General features: G+C 41.6%; 1 protein-coding gene and 1 pseudogene across 8 annotated transcripts in view; both read right to left on the bottom strand.

The window, feature by feature from the left end:
- The window catches only part of PPHLN1 (periphilin 1), a 216,789-nt gene that overhangs the window by 145,108 nt on the left and 49,608 nt on the right, over positions 1-22,073 (bottom strand). The window lies entirely within an intron of this gene.
- On the bottom strand, positions 12,332-14,668 carry LOC100436169 (insulin-like growth factor 2 mRNA-binding protein 2; annotated as a pseudogene).

Below are 22,073 nucleotides of genomic sequence, written 5' to 3'. Positions count from 1 at the left end.
CCACATGGAGAAAACTTATACAATTAGAAGCAGAGTATTATTAACTTTATAGGCAGAATCTAGGGTTTGAGATTCAAGCCAACTGCAAAGAAACTGATCATATCCAGAGGGGAAACATCTCTGGATCCAAAATACAGGGATGAGGTCACACAGTAATATAAGCCTGGACTAAAACACCTGTCCACTGCTCTCTTAGTAGTTTAACAGATTGAACAGATTAATCCTAGTGAGTGTAAATTACTCCTTAGAACAGAACATGTTTCAGGAGATGTCATCTGATGTATTTGTTTGTTTGAGACAGGGTCTGTCTCTGTCACCCTGGCTGGAGTGCAGTGGCATGATCACGGCTTACTGCAGCCTTGAACACCTGGACTCAGGTGATCTTCCCACGTCATCCTCCTGAGTAGCTGAGATTACAGATGCATGCTGCTGTGCCCAGCTTTTAAAAAAATTTTTTATAAAGACAGGGTCTCGCTTCATTGCCCAGGCTGGTCTCAAACTCCTGGCCTCAAGCAATGCTCCCGTCTTGGTTTCCCAAAATGTTGGGTTTACAGGTATGAGCCACTGCACCTTATATGTGTATTTTATTTTATTTATATTTATTTATGTATTTATTACTTATTTATTTTTGAGATGGAGTCTCGCTCTGTCACCCAGGCTGGAGTGCAGTGGCATGATCTCTGCTCACTGCAGCCTCCACCTCCAGGGTTCAAGCGATTCTCGTGCCCCAGCCTCCCGAGTGGCTAGGAATACAGGCATGAGCCACCAGGCCAGGCTAATTTTTGTATTTTTAGTAGAGATAGGGTCTTGCCATGTTGGCCAGGTTGGTCTTGAACTCCTGACCTCAGGTGATTCGCCCACCTCGGCCTCCCAAAGTGCTGGGATTACAAGCTTGAGCCACTGCACCCAGCCTATTTATTTTTTTAGACAGCATTTCACTCTTGTTGCCCAGGCTGGAGGGCAATGGTGCGATCTCGGCTCACTGCAACCTCTGCTTCCTGGATTCAAGTGATTCTCATGCCTCAGCCTTCAGAGAGTAGCTGGGATTATAGGCACCTGCCACCACTCCTGGCTAATTTTTTGTATTTTTAGTTTCACCATGTTGGCCAGGCTGATCTTGAACTCCTGACCTCAGGTGATCCGCCCGCCTCGGCCTCCCAAAGTGCTGGGATTACAGGCATGAGCCACTGTGCCTAGCTTTATATTTTAAAAAGAAGTAATGAGGATCCTTTAAACATGTTTTATCTCTTATTCTCTTTATCTCTAATAATATTGAAAATAAGAATTCAGAGGTTTCTTCTAAATTAGGACTTTCTATGTGTGAAAACTACTTACCAGATGAGTACAAGATGACTCAGAAATACACACACACACACACACACACACACACAGCACAGAGAGAGATAGAGAGAGAGAGACATATACACAGAATTTCCATATGACTCAGGGCCTCTTGCAGACAGACCCCAGCAGAAAAGCAACTGGCAAATAAATGTGGTTTGCAGAATCCCAGAACCAACATCACAAAACAGGTCTCAAGGTGAGACACAATAGCTTAATAACCAGCATACTTTAATCCCTATACTTTTTGCTATGCACTGAATGTTTGTGTCCCCCACCCCAAAATTCATATGTTGAAGCCCCCACCCAATGTGATGGTATTTGGAGGTGGGGCCTTTGGGAGGTGATCAGGGTTAGACGAGGTTATGAGGATAAAGCCCCCACGATAAGGTTTGTACCCTTGGAAGATGAAGGAACCTGCACTTGCTCTCTCTCTCTCCACCATGTGTGGATATAGCAAGAAGGCAGCTGTCTGTGAACCAGTGGGAGGGCCCTGACCATGTTGGCACCCTCATCTCAGACTTCCAGCCACCAGAACTGTGAGAAATAAATGTTTGTTGTTTAAGCCACGCAGTCTATGGTTTTGTTTTGTTTTTGTTTGTGCAGTGGTGCGATCTTAGACTACAGCCTGGGCACCAAGAGTGAAACTCGGTATCAAAAAAAAAAAACTTCTTCATCTACTTTCTGAAAGGTTTTTAGTTTCTCATAATAGTCTTGCCATTTTCATTTCTCATTATGTTCTTGAGTTTTGGTGTCAAGGTCATTATATTGGTCTTGCATCCTCTGATACAGATTTTTTTTAATAGGCATTATTTCTTTCTTAAATGTTGCATGAAAGTATACAAGAAAGCCATCTTGACTTGAAGCTTTTTTTTTGTGGCAATTAATTATGGGCTCAATTTGTTTAACAGCTATAAGATTATTTTGATTATCTAGTCTGTCTTTCTTTCCTTCCTTTCTTCCTTCCTTCCTTCTTTCTTTCTTTTTTTTTGACAGAGTCTTGCTACAGTGCAGTGGCACGAACATGGCTCACGGCAGATTTGACCTCCCGAATTCAAGTGATCCTACCACCGCAGCCACCCTAGTAGCTGGGACTATAGGCACGTGCCACAACACCCAGCTAATTTTTGTCTTTTTTGTAGAGACGGGGTCTCATCATGTTGCCCAAGCTGGTCTTGAATTCCTGGGCTTAAGTAATTGGCCTGCCTCAGCCTCCCAAAGTGTTGGGATTACAGGTGTGACCCACCATGCCTGGCCTGATTATTTAGTTTTCTTGTATCATATTAGATAAGTTGTATTTTTCTAGGAATTTGATCATTTTTTCTAACATTCCAAAAATTGTTAGTATAAAATTGTTCATAATTGCCTCTTAGTGACTTTTTTAAAAGCTTAGAACAAAAGGTTATTTGAGTCTTCTCTTCATTTTTATTTATCAGTTTCACCAGAGGTTTATCAATTTAATTTTAGCTGTGTCGATCTTTTCAACTCTATGGGTTTTTTTATTTTGTTAATTTCTACTCTTATCTGCATTTTTTCCTACTCTGACCTTTTGGGGTTTATTTTTGTCGTACTTTTCCCTAACTTCCTGAAATGAATGAGTAGATTCATCTCCTGTTTCCTAATATACACATTTAGCTTATAAATTAACTTCTAAGTACTCTTTAGCTGCATCACACAACCTTTTAATAAGCTGTATTTTTATTATAATTCAGTTCAAAATATTATCTAATTTCCACCGTGGTTTCTTCTTTGATCTATGAGTTATTTGGTAATGTATTTCTAAATTTCCAAATATATGAGTATTTTCCATTATCTTGTATAATAAATTGCTAGATTAGGTTAATTTTGGTCAGAAAATGTACTATATATCATTTCAATCCTTTGAAATGTGTTTAGGCTCTACTGCACAACAATAGTCAACTTTTATAAATGATCTTTTCATCTTTGAAAAAAATGTGAGGGCAGGGTGTGGTGGCTCACACCTGTAATCCCAGCACTTTGGGAGATGGAGGCTGGTGGATCATTTGAGGTCAGGAGTTCAAGACCAGCCTGGCCAACATGGTGAAACCCCATCTCTACTAAAAATACAAAAATTAGCCGGGCTTGGTGGCTGGCACCTGTAATCCCAGCTACTCGGGAGGCTGAGGCAGGAGAATCACTTGAACCTGGGAGACAGAGGTTGCGGCGAGCCCAGATCCTGCCACTGCACTCCAGCCTGGGCAACACAGTGAGACTCCATCTCAAAAAAAAGAAAAAGAAAAAATGTGAATTCTGCAAGCAATTAAAGCAAGTAATAAAAGCAAGTTTGTTAATTATATTTTTTGAATCTAGGAACTGATTTTCTTTTCTGTTTATCAATTACTGAGAGAGGAGTATTAAGATCTTCCATTCTGATTAAGGATGTATCTATTTATTCTTATGGTTCTGTCCATATTTGCTTTATATTTTGTTAAGGCCATGTTACTAGTCACCATAGAAATTCAGAATTTTTTTATACCTTCCTGTAAATTGAACCTTTTTATCATTATAAAGTGCTCCTCTTTATAATGGTAGTTACTTTTGCTTAACAGCTAGAACAGCTTCTTTCGGTCAGCCATTTTGTACTATACATTTTGCCATATTTTTACTTTCAATCCTTCCGTATTATGATGTTTCAGCTATGCCTCTTGTATGCAAAATACATTTGGGTATTTTTTTTTAATTGGGTCTGAAAAATTCTGTCTTTAATTAGAACATTTTAGTCTATGTATCAGTCTAGGTTCAATCAAGAGTCAGAGACCACGATAGTAATTTGAAGAGGAAATATAATATAAAGAAGTATTAAATAAAATGAGCGACAGAGCCGACCCTGTCCCAAAATAATAATACCATTAAATGTTATTTAATGGTACTAAATAAAATTGGGTAAAAGGGATTGATTAGTAAGAAGCAAAGATAATTATAATAAATATAGCAGGTTAAAGGAATAGCCACAGCCAGTTTCCGTGGCTCACTCCTGTAATCCCAGCACTTTGGGAGGCTGAGGCAGGCGGATCACTTGAGTTCAGGAGTTCAAGACCAGCCTAGCCAACACGTGCCATTACACTCCAGCCTGGGCAACAGAGTGAGACTGACTCAAAAAAAAAAAAAAAGAAAAAAAAGGAACAGCCACTACTATAGACCCCGAGGTAGAACGTCCAAGGAAAAGTGCAACTCACACCCCTGCCACTCTAGGGCAAAGAGATCATGGCCATGGCTCATCAGATGGCAAAAAAAGGTCTCTCTGGTGCCAGATGAGTGGAACTTTCTAGAAATCCACCTTCTGGAACTTACCAGAATTCCTCACACCAGGGTGCCAGGGAAAGGGGGGAGGTGATGTACGCCACAGAAGCTGGATGCTAGGAAGGCAAGCATGCTGCAGGAGCCTCAGGATGGAGTGCAGGGGCCCCCGGAAGTTAAAACCTTTTCTTTTTGCAATGTCTCTCTAGCGCCCTCTACTGATAGTTTCTGTGCCATCTGGCAAGAGAAAACTTAAAAGGCCCAGAACCATTTTCACAGAGCAGAAAACAGGGTGAATTTAGAGTTGAGAGGCCATAGATAAATAACACACAGTCCATTTATACTTCAACATTATTACTAATACATTTGATCTTAAATCTATGTGTTTTGTATTTGTCCTACTTGTTTTATGTTCCTTTTTGTCCCCTTTCTTGCTTTTTTTTTTTTTTGAGACAGAGTCTGGCTCTGTCGCCCAGGCTGGAGTGCAGTGATGCGATCTCGGCTCATTGTAACCTCCACCTCCCAGGTTCAAGCGATTCTCCTGCCTCAGCCTGCCGAGTAGCTGGGACTACAGGCGCCTGCCACCATGCCTGGCTAATTTTTTTATTTTTACTAGAGATGGGTTTCACCATGGTTAGCCAGGATGGTCTTCATCTCCTGACCTCATGATCCGCCCACCTTGGCCTCCCAAAGTGCTGGGATTATAGGCGTGAGCCACCGCACCTGGCCGCCTTTTTTAGAAAACTTATTTTTGTAGGCTGGACTGGGTGGCTCACGCCTGTAAACCCAGCACTTTGGGAAGTGGAGGCAGGCGGATTGCCTGAGCTCAAGAGTTTAAGACCAGCCTGGGCAACGTGACAAAACCTTGTCTCTACAAAAAATACAAAAATTAGCCGGTTGTGGTGGTGCACAACTGTAGTCACAGCAACTCAGGAGGCTTAGGTGGGAAGATCGCCTAAGCCTGGGAGGTGGAGGTTGCAGTGAGCCAAGATCAGCCACAGCACTCCAGCCTGGGCAACAGAGCTAGACCCTGTCTCAAAAATAGTAATAATAAATAAATATAAAAATTATTTTTGTAATTCTATTTCCTTTCCTCTATTAGCCTGGAAAATATGCATTATTTTGCTTCTGTTTCAGATATTATCCTCTAGATTATAGAATAATTATTTTCCTTAAAAAATTTTTAACAGCCTTATTGATTTTGTTTGTTTGTTGAGACAGGATCTTCCTCTGTCACCCAGGTAGGAATGCAGTGGCACAATCTTGGTCCACTGCAGCCTGGAACTCCCAGGCTCAAGCCATCCTCCCAAGTGGCTGGGACTACAGGCCTGCACCAGCACGCCTGGCTAATTATTTAAAATTTTCTGCAGAGAGGAGGTCTCCCTATGTTGCCCAGGCTTCTCTCGAACTCCTGGACTCAAGGGATCCTTCGGCCTCAGGTTCCCAAAGTGCTGGGATTACGCGTGTGAGCCACCGTGCCGCGTATTAACAGCTTTATTGAGGTGAAATATACATATCACAAAATTCACTCATTTTGGTGGGCGCAGTGGAGTGTAAAATGGTGTGATCACTTTACAAAATAGTCTGACCATTTCTTAAAATATCAAACATAGATTCATCTATTTTATCTGTTGTGATATCAAACCTAGATTTATCTTTGACCCAGCAGATTTACTGCTACATATTTACCCCCCAAAATAAAAATGTATGTCCACCCAGAGTCTTGCACATAAATGATCATAGAAACGTTATTCATAGTGGCTGAAAAAGTGGAAGCAATGCCAATATGATGTTTTCACAACTCTGTAAAATCACTAAGAAATTATTCAATTGTACAGTTAAGATGATTGAATTTTTCTTTTTTTTTTTTTCTTTTTTTGAGCTGGAGTCTCGCTCTGTTGCCAGACTGGAGTGCAATGGTGCGATCTGGGCTCACTGCAACGTCCAGCTCATTGCAATGTCCAACTCCCTGGTGCAAGTGATTTTCCTGCCTTAGCCTCCCGAGTAGCTGGGATTACAGGCATGCATCACCACGCCCAGCTAATTGTTGTATTATTAGTGGAGACAGGGTTTCACCATGTTGGCCAGGATGTTCTCGATCTCCTGACCTCGTAATCCGCCAGCCTCAGCCTCCCAAAGTGCTGGGATTACAGGCGTGATCCACCACGCCCGGCCTATTTGTCTTCTTATCACTGAGGTGTAAGAGTTCTTCATATATTCTGGTTATGAGTCCCTTCTTAGGTATATGATTTACAAATATTTCTCCAGATTTGTGGCTTGTCTTTTCACTTCCTTACTGTGTCCTTTGAAGGACAAAAGTTTTTAACTTTGAAGTTCAGTTTCTTAGTATTTTTATCCTATTATTTGTGCTTTTGATGTTTTGCCTTAACCCAAGACCATGAAAATTTACTTCTATGTTTTCTTGCAGAATTTTCATAGTTCTAGCTCTTACATTTATGTTTATGATCCATTTTGAGTTTATTTATTTATTTATTTATTTATTTATTTATTTATTTATTTTGAGACAGGGTCTCACTCTGTTACCTAGGCTGGAGTGCAGTGGCGCAATGTCGGCTCACTGCTACCTCTGCCTCCCAGGCTCAAGCCATTCTCCAACCTCAGTCTCCCAACTAGCTGGGACTACAGGTGGGTGCCACCAGGCCCAGCTAATTTTTTTGTGTTTTTAGTAGAGACGGGGTTTCACCATGTTGGCCAGGCTGGTCACGAACTCCTGATCTCAGGTGATCCTCCCACCTCGGCCTTTCAAAGGGCTGAGATTACAGGCGTGAGCCACTGCGCCCAACCATTTTGAATTTATTTTTGTGTATGCTATGAGGCAAGGGTCTAAATTCATTGTCTTGCATGTGGGTATCCAATTGTTCCAGCAATATTTGTTGATTAAAAACTATTCTATTCTGCTGGGCACGGTGGCTCACTCCTATAATCCCAGCACTTTGTGAGGCAGAGGTGGGCAGATCATCTGAGGCCTGGAGTTCGAGACCAGCTTGGCAAACATGGTGAAACCCCCGACTGTACTACAAATACAAAAATTACCCCGGTGTGGTGGCAGGTGCCTCTAATCCCAGCTATTCGGGAGGCTGAAGCAGGAGAATCACTTGAACCCGGGAGGCAGAGGTTGCAGTGAGCTGAGATCACACCACTGCACCACTCCAGCCTGGGAAACAGAGCTAGACTCTGTCTCAAACAAACAAACAAAAACACAAAAAAAAACAACTATCCTTTCCCTTATTGAATCACCTCAGCACCTTTGTTGAAAATCAATTTACAGTAAGTATAACGGCTTATATCTGGACTTGAAAAATGACATATCATATTCTAATGGTAATTAGTACTTTACCTCGTTTTATTTTGTTTTTGTTTTTTGGGGTTTTTTTGAGATGGAGTCTCGTTCTGTTGCCCAGGCTAGAGTGCAGTGGTGCAATCTCGGCTCACTGCAACCTCCGTCCCCTGGGTTCAGGTGATTCTCCTGCCTCAGCCTCCTGAGTAGCTGGGATTACAGGTGCCCACCACCATGTCTGGCTAATTTTTTTTTTTTTTTTTTTGAGAGGGAGTTTCACTCTTGTTGCCCAGGCTGGAGTGCAATGATGTGATCTTGCCTCACCGCTACCTTTGCCTCCCGGGTTCAAGCGATTCTCCTGCCTCAGACTCCCGAGTGGCTGGGATTACAGGCATGCAGCCACCATACCCGGCTAATTTTGTATTTTTAGAAGAGACAGGGTTTCTCCATATTGGTGAGGCTGGTCTCAAACTCCTGACTTCAGGTGACCTGCCCGCCTCGGCCTTCCAAACCTCCCTTGTTTATGCGCTAGTGTTATCATGCATTTCCATTTCTGCATATTGTTTCTTGTAAGTCCAATAAAGGAGGAAAGAAATTTTTATCATTGTTTTATATAGTCCATGTTTATTTAGATCTACCCATATATCTACCACTTTTGTGCTCTTCATTCCTTCTTGCACCTGGGAACTTTGTATCTAGGATCATTTTGTTTTTTGCCTACAGAATACCCTTTAGTATTTCCTTTAATTTGGGTCTGCTGGTGATAGACAATGTTAATTTTTGTTTGTGTAAAACATTCCTGAAGAATATTTTCTCTCATCATAAAATATTATGTTGACAATTATTACTATTATTATTATTAGCTCACTGAAAAAATTATTTCATTCTTTTCTGGTTTCCATCATCTTTTTAATTTTTTTTTTTTTTTTTTTTGAGATAGAGTCTGGCTCTGTTGCCCAGGCTGGAGTTCAGTGACATGATCTCGGCTCACTGCAACCTCTGCCTCCCGGGTTCAAGCAATTCTCCTGCCTCAGCCTCCCCAGTAGCTGGGACTACAGGCACCTGCCACCATAATGTTTTGTATTTTTAGTAGAGATGGGAATTTTACCATGTTGGCCAGGCTGGTCTTGAACTCCTGACCTCAAGTGATCTGCCTGCCAATGTGCTGAGATTACAGGCGTGAGCTACCGCACCCAGCCAAAAAAATTTTTTTGTTTTTTTAATCTTTAGGATGTTATATTCTGGGAGCTCAGCCTTCAACTTTGTCAAAAATTCTGGGAAACTCCTGCACTGAGTGCCTAATTTTGATTATAATGATTTTCATTTCTGGAGGTTTTTTTTTTTTTTTCGTATTTGCAGTTGATTAAGGATAGCTGCAAATTCTTTGTCACTCTTCCAGTTGAGAGATGGAGTCCAACTGCTCCACGAATCTGGGCTGACTTTAGTCATTTGCTTGACCAATAGAATGCATCAGAAATGATGTTCTGTGATTTCCAAGGCTAGATCATAAAAAGTTTTATGACTGCTACCTGAGCTTTTTGAAATGCTTGTTGTGGAAATTCCAGCACTCAAGATGCTCTCTTTGGGAGCCCAGCCATCTTGCTATAAAAGGCAAGAAACATGTAGGCACTTATGGAAAGTTCTAGCTGAGCTCCCAGCAGACAGCCAACACTACTACATGAAGCCATGCAAATAAATTATTTTGTATGTCTAATCCATTTACGTCTTCAGATAACTGTCGCCCCAGCAGACAATTCCAAGGTTTGTAGTCAGACATGAGAGCAGATTAGGATCAGTACTGGGTCGTACTCGGTGCTTTTCTTTCTACTCTCTGTTTTATGCCATCATTTTCCCTTTTTTTTTTTTTCTTATTAATCCCCAGAGTTTTGGAAACCCCATTTTTCTATCCCTTTTGCTGCTTTTTTTTTTTTTTTTGAGACAGAGTCTTGCTTTGTCACCTAGGCTGGAGTGTAGTGGCACAATCATAGTTCACTGCAGCCTCAACCTCAAGTGATTCTCCCACCTCAGCCTCCCAGGTAGCTGGGACTACACGTGCATGCCACCACACCCAGCTAATGTTTTCATTTTTTCTAGACATGGGGTCTTGCTATGTTGCTCAGCTGGTCTCAATCTCCTGGGCTAAGGCAATCCTCCCGCCTTGGTCTCTCAAAGTGCTGGGATTACAGGCATAAACCACTGCACCCAGCAAGCTGCCACTCTTATTCTTCTCTCTCTGGACATGAAAGAATCCATTTTAGACTCTAAAGAGAGGATAAGAAATGGGGCTGAATGCATATTAATACAGTTGGAATTAATGAGAGAAAACAACGTATGTAGAATGGACAAAAGACCATGTTTTAAGACCAAAATTTATGAAGTTATCCTGCAGAGTTAATAATAAATTGCCAGGAACAGTGACTCATGCCCGTAATTCCAGCACTTTGGGAGGCCAAGGCAGGAGAATTTCTTGAGGACAAGTGTTCTAGATCAGCCTGGGCTATAGTGAGACCCCCATCTCTACAAAAAATAAAAACATTAGCCAGATGTGGGGATGAATGCCTGTAGTTCCAGCTACTCTGGAGGCTAAGGCAGGAGGATCTCCTAAGCACAGGAGTTTGAGATTACAATGAGCTATGATCACACCACTGCACTCCAGCTTGAATGACAGAGTAAGACTCTGTCTCTTAAAAATTTTTTTTCAGAATGATTAATAACTTATGCAAGTCTGGAGAAATAATTATGCCTATTATACTGCTATAGTTTATTGGAAATTATTTGCCTTACCAAATATAAAAGTATATGCAAATCCTGGTGTTGGGGAGGAATATTAATGCCTCTTTTAGCCTAACACTGTAATATTTTAATATTTGTTTTTCAGGGAAACATTATTTGACCCATTACTTAAGCAAAGTAATAAATCAGTGAGATAAAATCATAAGCAGTACTTTATGTATTATGTCTAATATCTTAAGTTTTTTTCTGTTTTCTATGCTTAATGGGCATTAATTATGTATTACTGAATATTCACTAAATATTAATCATGCATTGGGTATTTTTCAGGAATTTTATTTTGTTGATTAGGAAATATAAATGGTTCCTTCAAATTTTAGGTGGATAAATTATAAAACAATATGCCCTTTGTTTACATTCATATAACTATATATTAAGCCATTATTTCCCACATACTATTATTGCTACTTATAACATATATCCTACATTAAATGCTTCCAGTGTGCCAAGAACCATTCTAAGCACTTTATTTATTTATTTTTTCTTGTTAGCTGGATATATTTCTTTTTTCTTTTTTTTTTTTTTGTCACAGAACAAACACTGTTTGCAGTAGAGGAAACTGGCATTGCAGTCTGGTGGTGTAATGGCTTGTTCATAAAAACCAGTACATGTTCATCCTTTAGCGCAAAAAGCCCTAATGGCGCACATCCTATTAAAATTCAGGACATCTCCAATATTCTCTCTCTGGTTTTTTTTGTCATCTTTTTTTTTTTTTTTTTAAAAAAACATTTTCAAGGTTTGTCCAAAAGAAGGTCATATAGGTTCTTGGCTAGCGGAAGACAATTCAGAACAGCTGTTGCACATTTGGACTGTCACCTTCTCCAGGCTGGCAGTTGATATCTTATTTTTTTCCAACTCCTTTTTATTAAAAAAATTTAAAAAATGCTCCAACTGTCAGTTTTACAAAATCTCTAAGGTAAACACAAGAGCAAGGTGCTGAGGTAAAAAACACCTGAGGTAGCTTTTTTCTGTGTGTTTTTCTCGTTAAAACAATCTGTAAGTTTAACGCCCTGGACCAACAATCTTGTATAAATTTCTACTTTCCTCCACATTTTTTTTTAAAGAAAGAAATCATTTTGCTGAGTATTGATGGCTTATACACCAAAATGCAAAAAGACAAAATACATTCTTTCATCGTTGAATTTTTTCTTTGTTTGGTTGATTGGTTGGTTTGATGGGTTCCTGTTTTCCTCTTCCAAAATGCTAGGACAAGTACCATTGACTCTTGTTCTTTTGAGTAACCAAGTGTAAGTTGAGGCTGGTTTGTGTGTTTCGCTTTTGTTCCTTTTGTGTGATGTGATACTCAGAGCACTGCTTTGCCTGGCGGAGGGGGGTTGGGGGGGTGCGTAGATATGGGACTGAGATGGAGGGATGAGGGAATTCAAAAGAATGGAGATAGAGAAGAAGGGGAGGGGAGGGAGGGGAGAGATAAAGAGAGAGAGACAGAGAATTATATAGCAGTATGCAAAAAACCAGTTTAAAACCTGTGAAGCAAAGAGAAATGGGTGTATGACCTAGACAGGCATGAGGAGTGACAGAATTTCCCCTTCAAGGAGACAGTACCCCTTCTGTTGACATACATAGGTAATCCAGAACTGCTATGAGTGTCCTTCCAACAAAATTTCCTTCTGGGTGAATTTTGTGTGGGTGGCCTCGAAGCTCCTCTCTACACCGTGAGACCTTCCAAAGAAAGACTTTATTCTTTAAAGTCTAGAAAAGCCTGCTCTCTCTTTAAAAAGAAAAAAATAATAACTGATTAAAAATTGGAGTTGAATTATTTGATATATTATTTCTAAAATATATTACCACTGCAGGCACCCTGTGTAACCCACAGGCCACATATCTTAACATCTTCCCCTTCTAATATGTATACACGTGTAGAGAGATGATTTGCCACAAAAAAGGGCGTGCATTTTGCTTGGCTTTGAACATGTTTACCTATTTTAGTTCAACTAAAAGGGATAGCGTCATGGGAGTTAAGGAGAGATCCGAGTGGATGGTGAAGTGGATGGCTGAAGCCTGCAGAAGCCCTGGGGGACAGGAGGAGAGGCCCCGTGGTTCTGGCAAACCTGGCTGACCTTCCCTACCCCTCCTTGGCCCCTGGGATTCTCAGGGCCTCTACAGAGTCCCTGGCCGCCTCCACAGACTTCTCATTCCTCAGATGGTCTTTGGTTTGCTCTTGATCTGGCTGGCTGTGTTTGGTCTCATTCTGTCAGGTGTTGGAAGGGCTACATTCATCCGCTGTTTTGCTTGTGCCTGTGGGATCCTCACTTGCTGCGCTGTGAGGCGCCTCCCTGAGGGTATTTCTGCTCCTGCTGCTTCACCTGTTGTACAATTTCCCTGATCTTGCGCTGTGCAGTCTGGCTAGCAAAGAAGTGCCCGATAATTCTGACGATCATTTCCTCATTTTCATCTGGCGTTTGATCACGAGGCACGATGACTTCTGCACTGATTAAATTCTGCAGTTCATTCACGGTCTTGCCCCCTTTGCCAGTCACCCAGCCGGCGGTGGAAGAGGGTACTCTGATATGGGTTTCCAGCTTCACTTCTTTGGGGTTAAAAAAGTTTTCTCCTTTCAGTTTCCCAAAGATCCGTCCCTGGGCCTTGAACTGGGCTTCCAGTGGCCAGGTGATGATGACCTTTCGCTGACGTCTGGGCCTTCCGCAGGGGCGATCTTGATGGAGGCTCCCACGAATCTCGCCAGCTGTTTGACATGTGCCCTTTCTTCCCGATGATGGCGCCCACACCCTGGGTTGGGATGAAGAGATTCACAATCTCCTGCTCTGGATAAGAGTGATGATGCGGGAACGGGCCAAACTGGTGATGGGGGTACAGGCTGGAGAAGTATCTGGAGTGGGTATTAACAGCCAGCATATCATTTTCAAAGGCCTCACGCAGCTTCCTCATAATCTCTATCTCAGCACTGGCACAGACCTCGACTGTGCCCTTCACAGTGATGGTTCTTTCCGGGTTGTATATGCTCAAATCCTGCGAAGATGAGATTGTTATCTTGGTCCCTGTTTCATGTTCATTTTTCTTCAAATTTCTGCCTTCTTTTCTAATCAGTCTTCCAACCAAGCCATTGTGGGCCAAGATTTCCAGAGGAATCTCTTCAGCTAGTTTGGCCTCATCTGCCTCTTTCTGCATTATTTCAAGAATCATGCGGCATGCTTCAGAAGTCCCCTCTGGGGTGGCATGGATGGTGACAGGCTTCTCTGCAGCTCCAGAGTTCTCTTGTCTGTAGATGTCTACCTGGGACTGGGTCTGCTTAGTGGTGTTCTTTATGGTCAAGCCCTCCTTTCCGATGATGGCATCAACAAACTGGGTGGGGACCAGGATCCGCAGTGGGAAATCAATCTGTCTGGCCTGAGAAGAGCCCCAAGGGGCTTGGCCTTGCTCCCAGGAAGAGTGGTCCCCACGCTGGGCTCCCTGAGGGGGCGAAGGGCAGCTCACCTCTTCATCCGGGATGTAGGAAATCTTGAAGGAGTAGTTCTCAAACTGATGCCAGCTTAGCTTCTACATGGCGATTTTTACTTCTTCTTTTGTTGCATATGTGACGTTGACAACAGCGGTCTCTGTGTCTGTGTTGACTTGTTCCACATTCTCCACTGTCCCATATTGAGCCAAAAGTCCATCCAACACCTACCACTGCAGGTGAGGAGGGATATTTCGAATCTGAATGTTCCTGCTCCTTAGCTTTTTAGAGACTGAATAATCAACTTCCATGATTTTCCCATGCAATTCCACTTGACCCGAGAGGGGCTCGCTGGTGCGGATGGCCCAGTTCTGGTCGGGGTAGTCTACGAAGGCGTAGCGGGACTTGAGCAGGACCTGTCCCGCCAGGGGCAGCTTCCTGTCCCCAAAGAGCTGCCGGAGGTCTTCGGCGGTGACAGCGGGGCTCAGGTTCCTGATGAAAAGCTTGTTCATCATCCGTCTCTTCCCCGAGGGCCCGCGGCTCCCCTGGCCCGGTACACGGCGCTCCTTGCCTCTCCTCCGCTGCCTTAGTCTCTCTTCCTCCTCCTCCGCCCCGCCTCCCCGCCCTCCGCCCGCCCGCCACCCACCCCCACCCTCAGCCTGGCTCCCCTCTCGAAGCACTTTAAATGTGTTTTCTACTTTAATCTTTACAAGAATTGAATGAGGTATGTCCATTTTACAAATGAGGAAACAAAGTCACAGAGAAGTTAAGTCATCTACATGTTTTATGGCTGCAATATCAGATGACGCTTAAGTTTATGCAGAATCAGTCTAAATAACTGATCTTATTTAAACTATGAGTTAGATTGGGCTTTATCTTACTAGTCTCTTTTTCTAATACTTTGTTAAAAAAAACAATTGTTAAGGGAACCACAATTAACTTCAGCACAATGACAGATGCTATTACTCAGAGGTTATGATAACTTTAAAGATTAAAGATTAAATTGACTCGCTGGGCGCGGTGGCTCACGCCTGTAATCACAGCACTTTGGGAAACGGGGCGGGCGGATCACGAGTTCAGGAGATTGAGACCATCCTGGCTACCACGGTGAAACCCCGTCTCTACTAAAAATACAAAAAAAAAAAATAATAATAATAATAATTAGCCGGGCGTGGTGGTGGGCGACTCTAGTCCCAGCTACTCGGGAGGCTGAGGCAGGAGAACGGCCTGAACCCGGGAGGCGGAGCTTGCAGTGAGCCGAGATCGTGCCACTGCACTCCAGCCTGGGCGACAGAGCGAGACTCCGTCTCGGAAAAAAAAAAAAAAAAAAAGAATAAATTGACTTATTGTGAAAGTTTAGCCAACCAAAAATTCCAGTATAAATGAAAAAATATCTAGTAACCCTGATACAACCTTACTCGACTAATCTTTTAAAACCTGTATTTTCATCTTCAACACAAACATAGGACTTCTAAAGTTGGACTTAAATGTCTTATGCCTGCAATATTAGATGATGATCTCAGAATAAGTTTTCCCAACATTCTGTACTTGTCTTATACTGTACATTTAAATTATCATTTAAATGAATGATAATTCATTTAAAAAATCTTTGCTCATAAAGATATCTATCTATATTTTCTTTCATAACCATGTTTATATAGAACATAAAAATACAGATAGTTTGGCCAAACTACCTGTATCTGAGTTTTGGTCAAACTATCTATATTTTTATGTTCTATATTGTCTAAATGATAGCTTAGCCTGGAAAAATGTCAAACTATTACCTTTGCCTCCTTATATTTCATTTTATTTATTTATTCATTTTGAGTCAGAGTCTTGTTTTGTTACCCAGGCTGGAGTGCAATCATAGCTCACTGCAGCCTCAAATTCGTGGGCTCAAGTGATCCTTTTGCCTCAGCCTCCCAAATAGCTAGGACTACAGGCATATGCCACCATGTGTGACCAATTTTTTTTTTTTTTTTTTTTTTTTTTTGTAGAGATGGGAGTCTGGCTGTGTTCCCACAGCTGGTCTTGAACCCTTGGCTTCAAGCAGTCCTCCAGCTTTGGTCTCCTAAAGTGCTGCGATTACAGGCATAAGCCACCATGCCTGGCCTGTCTCCTTTTAAATAGAAAAAAAATTATGTTTTTGCATGTCTTTACTTAGTTCTCATCTGATAAGCCCAAAAATGTGCTTTAGAAAAGGTATGCTCTGTCTACCATACCGCTTGAAATTAAAGACTCAAATTGCAGAAACACATATACATCAAATTATGAACTGTGTTTGTCTTTAAAATATCCTTTGGAAAAAATCTTACTTGAAGAGGCTAGAGAGATGATGATTCATGCTATAATTTTATCTCGTGAAACTATAGCAAATTTCTTTGGCTAACATCCCAGTCAAATTCTAAATATGACTTAATTCTACATGGAACATAACTGTCAAACTCTGTATTCATTTTAAGTTTCTTAAATCTATACCCAAGTACTGTATTTGACCACCCGTAGCTACCAATTTCAGAGAAAACAGTTTAAAATCACTCTTAAAATTTTAAGTTCTAAGTAGTCAATCACTTTCTGCTATAGTTCTGGGAGATACAATTATTATATCAAGCACTATATAAATTTTGCTTTTCATTCAATTTCGTACATTTTTGTATCTAGCATACAGATTTTTCTTTCATAATAATAGCAAAACAAAGAAAAATAACTACAATTTGAGAGCCTACTATGTGCCATGTACATTATATACATTATTGTCAATCAGCTTCACAATCCTGGAAGACAGTTGTTGCCCATGGGCGAAGGTAGTACTCTTTGTTCTGTTCCTTCGTCCTTTAACTCAATCTGCAAGGAGCAGTTTTCTATGGTTTGATTTGGTTTGGTTAATGAACATTGCATGATCTGCAGCTAGCAGCTTGGTGCATGGCCATTTATCAAATGACCTAAGAAGACTGGGATGGCAATAAGAGCTAGTGCTATATTTTCAAAACTGAATTTGGTTCTTTCCCTTCTTTTCAATTCTGCACCCATGTGGATATGGAAGGAACACTTAGGACTTGATAGAAGTCTAAACCACTTCCCCTTTCTCTGTTCTCTTTGCTTTTTTTTTTTTTCACACAAACTTAGTGACTTGCCCTGACACAGGAAGGTCTGGGATAGATACCTTTATATTCAGTGAACAACTTTTTGCTCGTATTTGTCCCTTGTTCTCTAGATCTGGCAGGTGTCCTTTTCATACCACTGGAAAGGCAAATTTCAAAATTTGAGGGTGAATGAGGTGATGAGGCAGGAAGGAGAGACTAGATGTGCCATTTGACTTGCTTTGGGTGTTGGTGTTTGTAGCCTCCAGCCTAAGGAAGTGGAATTCTACACTTCTTCTGGTCCAGCTCTCTGGAGTTTTGCATTAGGGTTTGAAGCCAAAGATACAGCTAACAATGAAATATGACTTTGTCTTGATTTGGCCCCATTGTGCAATAGCTTCCTCAACACTGTCACAGAAAGGAGTGACAGGCCCAAGACCAAATTCAGACATTCCTAGTCAAATACCATTCAGCACTATCTTGATGCTAATCCATTTTTATAATTTTAACATATTATAATAGCAAAGATCAGCCAGGTGCTGTGGTTCATGTCTGCAATCCCAGCACTGAGAAAGGCCAAGGTAGGAGGATCACTTGAGCCCAGGAGTTCGAGACCAGCCTGAGCAACATAGTAAGACCCTGTCTCTACAAAAAAATTTAAAAATTAGCCAGGTGTGGTGGTGTGCACCTGTAGTCCCAGCTACTCGGGAGGCTGAGGTAGGAGGATCAACTGAGCCTGGAAGGTTGAGGATGTAGTGAGTTGTGACAGTGCCATTGCACTCCAGCCTGGGCAACAAAGCGAGACCCAGTCTTAAAAAAATTGCAGGCTGGGTGTGGTGGCTCACGCCTATAATCCCAGCTCACACGCCTATAATCCCTGCTGAGGCAGGTAGATCACTTGAGGTCAGGAGCTCGAGACCAGCCTGGCCAACATGGTGAAACCTCATCTCTACTAAACATACAAAAATTAGCCAGGAATGCTGGCAGATGCCTGTAATCCCAGCTACTCAGGAGGCTGAGGTACGAGAATCACTTGAATCTGGGAAGCGGAGTTTGCAGTGAGCTGAGATTGCCCTATTGTACTCCAGCCTGGCTGACAGAGGGAGACTCCCCCTCAAAAAAAAAAAAAAATTGCAAAAGCATATACTATATGCTAGGCTCTGTTGTGACTGCTTTAATAATCCCCACAACAAACACAATGAAATGAAATAAACCATTAAGATTGGAAAAAAACACTATGTGCTGAATGTTGGCAGTAGTGAAAGAGTTAAAATATATAAAATTTTATAATTTCCCTGTAGGGGTATAGGTCTCCTTAGTGCTGCTATGAACAGTTTTAGCTCTTAGCTGAAACCAAATCTGCAAATTATAGAAATCACTTAGCTTCACATATGGTGTCATTAATTACTTGAAGAAAAAATATTGAGACTTTTTCTCTTGAATTTCTATCTTTTAATTAATGGGTCTATCATTCTACATTTGTTTTTGTGAAATAACAACTCCAAATTATTTCAAAAAGGCTGCTTCAGCTTGCATTCGTTTAGTAAATTAAACACTATCTTCCATGGGTATTCAGCGTTCCTGGTAAAAAACATGAAGGATGGGAACTGAGGGAAGAAACATTACTTTCTATCCAATCCCATAGCAAGATTCTTACTTAAAGGTTATAATACAAGGTTGTCAGCCAGCTTCAACTAACAAGCCTACAAATAAAATCATTTTAGAAGATAGGAGGTCAGAGGGGCTGATAAACCAGCTGACAGTGTTCTAACGTAGCTCCTGTTATCTTGTGCTACATGATGGATCAAAGTCTCTACAGACTGTCAGGGAAGAGCCAAAACAAAAGCAGGCCAAAAGTTGAAACCAGATACGGAGGAGGGTACAAGCAGGTCAATGAGACCTAGTAAAATAAAGCAAAAGCAGAATCAGAGATTGGCCAAGGACAGAAACCAAGTTGCACAATGACACAATAAAAACTAGTGGAGATAAGTAGAAAAGGCAGAGTCCTTAAAGATAATTAAGATTTAGATCAGCTTGAGCTAAAAGAAGCAAATCAAGGGAGAGCCAAATAGAGGTCTCTGTGAAATCCAACAAAGATGTGCTATGTAGCAGCCCCAATTTTGGTACATAAAGCCTTATAGATGTTCCTCCACTAGTTTTAAAGATTGCAAACATGGCATTTGACAGAGGCATTTGACAGAAGCTAAGGTCAGGTCATTTGGTTTTGTTCTCAAAATACGAATGTCACCCTTCTGTCTCTTAAGTGCATTCAGGTGGTTGCAAAAAGCACTGAGCCAGAAAGCATAAGAATGGATGTAAATCTGTCTCTGCTAATATGAAACAATTCAAGGCACATGACAAATCAGCATTAAATCAGCAAAGCTTTATTTGTATTCTGATACTAAGAGCAGGAATTGGCCCATTTGCAAAGGTTCTGCTAATTGGCTCCTTTTTTTTTTTAAACGGAGTTTTGCTCATTGCCCATGCTGGAGTGTGATGGTGCACTCTCGGCTCGCCACAACCTCCACTTTTCAGGTTCAAATGATTCTCCTGCCTCAGCCTCCTGAGTAGCTAGGATTACAAGCATGCGCCACCACCCCTGGCTAATTTTGTATTTTTAGTAGAGACGGGGTTTCTCCATGTTGGTCAGGCTGGTCTCGAACTCCTGACCTCAGATGATCCGCCTGCTTCGGCCTTCCAAAGTGCTGGGATTACAGGCATGAGCCACTGTGCCAGCCCTAATTGGCTCTTTTTAAATGGAGAAAAACAGTTATCATCATTCTGGGATCATTGGGATTATTGGTTCTGCCTCCAGATAAGCAGAATAAACAAACCTCGGTTCCAGTGGAAACTGATTCTGTTGCATTTGTCCACACTAGGCTCTCACAGCCAATTCTAATTGGTTATTTGCTTTTCTCCTGTGTTTGTATCTTCACATCTACCTAGGCTAATGGACAGCTCCTGAGAATATTGTCACTTAAGACGTCTCCAAAAACTATTTGCCCTATGTTAGCAGAACTAATCAGCTCACTTGCACATAGGGTTGTCCATAGGATTTAGTTTTTGTTTTCATTTCAGGAAGGGGTCAAGTAGCTTGTGATAGACCTTTAAAAAGTATAAGTGATATATCTACTTAAATATATTCCTACTTCAGTAAACTTATATCAGGGGTAGGAGGGACAAGTACATACCCAGCCAACTGATTTCACATGATCTTGTCACTAAATATTATTAGATAGGAAAGTAAAGGCATTATACTTATTCTTTTTTATTTTTATTTTTTGAGACAGTGTTTCACTTCATCTCCCAGGCTGGACTTCAGGGGCACAGTCATAGCTCACTGCAGCCTCGACCCCCAAGGCTCAAGTGATCCTCACACTTCAGCCTCCCTAGTAGCTGGGACTATAGGCATGTACCACCACACCCAGCTGTGTTACACTTTGTCTAGTCTCCTCTTTTACGGTTACATACAATGACCTGCACCCACCATTTTATTCTTGAGATTGCAGTGATAGAAAAGTAGGATAAGAAAGGGCTGGGGGTAAAGTGGAAAATGAGATGAATGAGAGAGTCACTCATAACTTACTCAGATTTAAGTATTGGATTATTGATTTATATATAGTCTAGTTCCCCACATAGAAACTATATCCATAGCTGACATAAATTTTTTTTTATTGCTGTATGTGATTATACTTCACTTGTCTAAAAGACTTTGGTCCAACAACTTCTCTTCTCTATAATATAACCAAGAAGTAGGAAATAAGGGGGATCGCTGTGATAAATGATAAGTTGTAATATTTCTGCACTAATGCTCATGAACTTGGCTGAAAAGACAGCCCTTTTGATTTTCAGTCAGTCTCTGTTTTCCCTGCCTGTAGAAGTAACATGGAAGTAACAGATTTGAAAGGAGGACAAGGCAGGTGGTAGCAAGCATGATGGTAGCATAAGAAGTGGCAGTGGATGGCCAGGTGCAGTGGCTCACACCTGTAATCCCAACACTTTGGGAGGCTGAGGTGGATGGATCACTTGAGGTCAGGAATTCGAGATCAGCCTGGCCAACATGGTAAAACCTCATCTCTACTAAAAATACAAAAATTAGCCAGGTGTGGTGGTGCACATCTGTAATCCCAGCTACTCAGGAGGCTGAGGCAGGAGAATCACTTGAACCCGGGAGGTGGAGGTTGCAGTGAGCCAAGATTGCACCACGTCACTCTAGCTTGAGTGATAGAGCAAGACTCCGTCAAAAAAAAAAAAAAAAAAAAAAAGAATAGACTACAGTGAAGTGATAGGATGTCACTTCCAAGGGTTACAGAAGACTAGATTCCATCTTGCTTGCCCTTTCGTACAGTCTCTGCTCACTCAGATGGAAGCCAGCTGCCACATTGTGAGCTGCCCTAGAGAGACCCACATGGCAAAGAACTGATAGAAAATTCCAGTTAATAGCCAATGAGGAACTAAGGCCCTCAGTCCAACAACCTGCAAGGAATTGAGTTCTGCCAACAACCAGATGAATGAGTTCAGAAATAGTTCCTCCCTTAGACAAATTTGAAATGACTATACCCCCAGCTGACATCCTGATTGCAGTCTTGTAAGAGACTCCAAGGCGGAGTACCTAGCTAAGGCACACCCAGATTCTTTTTTTTTTTTTTAGCTTCCATCTTTTTAGACATGTTTTATTTATTTATTTTCTATTTTATTTATTTTTTTGAGACAGAGTCTCACTCTGTCACCCAGGCTGGAGTACAGTGGCGCGATCTCAGCTCACTGAAACCTCCTCTGCCCCCTGGGTTCAAACGATTTTCATGCCTCAGGCTCTGGAGTAGCTGGGATTACAGGCATGCACCACCACGCCCGGCTAATTTTTGTATTTTTGGTAGAAACATGGTTCACT

This window comes from Pongo abelii, chromosome 10 (genome assembly GCF_028885655.2).
Source record: "Pongo abelii isolate AG06213 chromosome 10, NHGRI_mPonAbe1-v2.0_pri, whole genome shotgun sequence".
Classification (NCBI taxonomy): domain Eukaryota; kingdom Metazoa; phylum Chordata; class Mammalia; order Primates; family Hominidae; genus Pongo; species Pongo abelii.
The sequence above is the reverse complement of the archived record's forward strand: the minus strand, read 5'-3'. Positions and strand labels throughout refer to the sequence as shown.